At 51.0% G+C, this 1,762-nt stretch overlaps 1 non-coding gene across 1 annotated transcript; it reads right to left on the bottom strand.

The window, feature by feature from the left end:
- Positions 1-278: 278 nt before the first annotated feature.
- On the bottom strand, positions 279-382 carry LOC148109794 (U6 spliceosomal RNA). The gene has a single exon (XR_015725064.1). It is a non-coding gene; the product is annotated as a U6 spliceosomal RNA (small nuclear RNA).
- Between the last annotated feature and the right edge of the window lie 1,380 nt (positions 383-1,762).

Genomic DNA, 1,762 nt, shown 5'->3' with positions numbered 1-1,762 from the left:
CTGTTTGATCCTTTCAGGTCATGCCTTTAGATTTCTTAGGGGGGTTGGGGCTGTGTTTACTCTAGGGGTAATCATTCCTTATTCCTGAAGCAAGATTCCACCTAATGCCTCAGGGTTTGCAAAGTTTTCAGCCTGGCTTTTGGTCCTGTGTTCTGGTCCTGTGTGAATGCTGGGTACCCCTCCCTCTGCTGTGGACAGGTAGGTCTTTCCTGGGCTCTGATAGTTTATACACAGGCTGATCAGTACTCTGCTGTAATCTTAAAGGGGACCCTTTCTCTGGCCTTCTCTGGAGTTTCAAGAATTTGTGTGTCATCCTTACCCAGGGCCATTCTAATCTCTCTATTGTTCCAGTTTTAGTGTTATGTGCTGCCGAAGTGAGCACGGGACTTCTCTGAAGTTGTCTCTTTTTGCAGGTCTCTCTTGCTCCAGGTCCTCAGTATTTGTCTCGGTTTCTTTGGACTCTCAGCTTTGTCTTCTCAGCTCATGGAGTCTGCAAGCTGGGCCAGGGTCACCTCCTTGTGCTGTGGGAACTCTGGTAAGTGAGATGGGCAATTATGGGGATCGTCGGTTTCCTCTCTCTCAGGGATCCCTATACCTCGTGTCTGATGAGCCGTGTGCTGAAAACTGTTATTTCAGATATAAGGTCAATCCCACCCCCGCCCCCGCCCCGCACACCCACATCCCCACTCCCAGAGGTTCTTGCAGGGGTGTGGGGAGGAGGATAAATCTGGTCCCTGTTACTCCAGCTTGGACATTTAAACCTCATAAACATCTTACAGGACGTAAGGACTAGTATTACCCCCACTTTACCAATGAAAAAACTTCTGCACAGCTGTTTTCAATAACTTCCCAAGGTCACCCACTCGAAAGTGGAGAAAGTGTCAGTGTCTGCGGAGGAGCCCACATCCAGCCTGCTCTCCTGGTGGTGTCTGCGCTCAAACGGAGGAGGAGGTGGTGCGGCCAGTGTCTGCTAGAGGGCGCCAGAGGTCCAGCATTGTTCCAACAAACCTGGCGGCTTCCCAGCACCCCCCCCCCCCCCCCCCCCGCCCCGACGCCGCCTGTGGCTTCTTTCGCTTGATCCTTGTTCTTCGCTCCTATCCTGTCCCCGCTTTCGTGTCCACTCCTAGTGATTTCTCAGCTCTAAACTTTGTTGCCTGGAGCTTTGCTTTCTTGGATGGTGGGCTGAGATGCAGCCCGAGAAACACCCTCCCCGGGAGTGGGGTGTCGGGGTTAGGTTAGGAGCCCTGGGCAAGGGGGCCAACCGCAGACGGCACGGGGGTGGAAAGGCTGGATTTTCTGCTGCCCTCCAGTGTCATTCATACAAAATCGTGTAGGGTTTTAAAGCATGTTTGCAGATTTTCACAAACTAAAACCTGGTCCCGGCTTCAACAGGGTTTGGCTGCCCAGTGGGACTCCAGCCACCCCCACTCCCCGGTACAGCGAAAACAAGGTGGGACTGTTCCTCCGCTTATTAAAAAAAAAAAACTTTGCTTTCCAAGACCTTGATGAAATATATAAAAATATTTAAATGCTGTCAACTCAGTCTTTAAGTACGCTGTTCAAGGAACTGATATCAATTGGTTACTCTTGTTGAAAGTTCTGGAACTAAAATAAGCCATCCGCTGAGTCTTGACATCTGGGAGTGGTCTCCTTTCTGGCATTGCTTTTCCTCCAGGCACAAATATGGATCCTAGAGGGCCAAAGGAGGCAGAAGTCACCAGAAACCTTAACAGAATGCAGCTGCACGGAGACCACCAGACCC

Source organism: Ursus americanus, chromosome 6 (assembly GCF_024610735.1).
Source record: "Ursus americanus isolate L20-20 chromosome 6, mUrsAme1.1.p, whole genome shotgun sequence".
In the NCBI taxonomy this organism is placed as follows: Eukaryota; Metazoa; Chordata; class Mammalia; order Carnivora; family Ursidae; genus Ursus; species Ursus americanus.
This window is presented reverse-complemented; position numbering and strand designations above follow the sequence as displayed.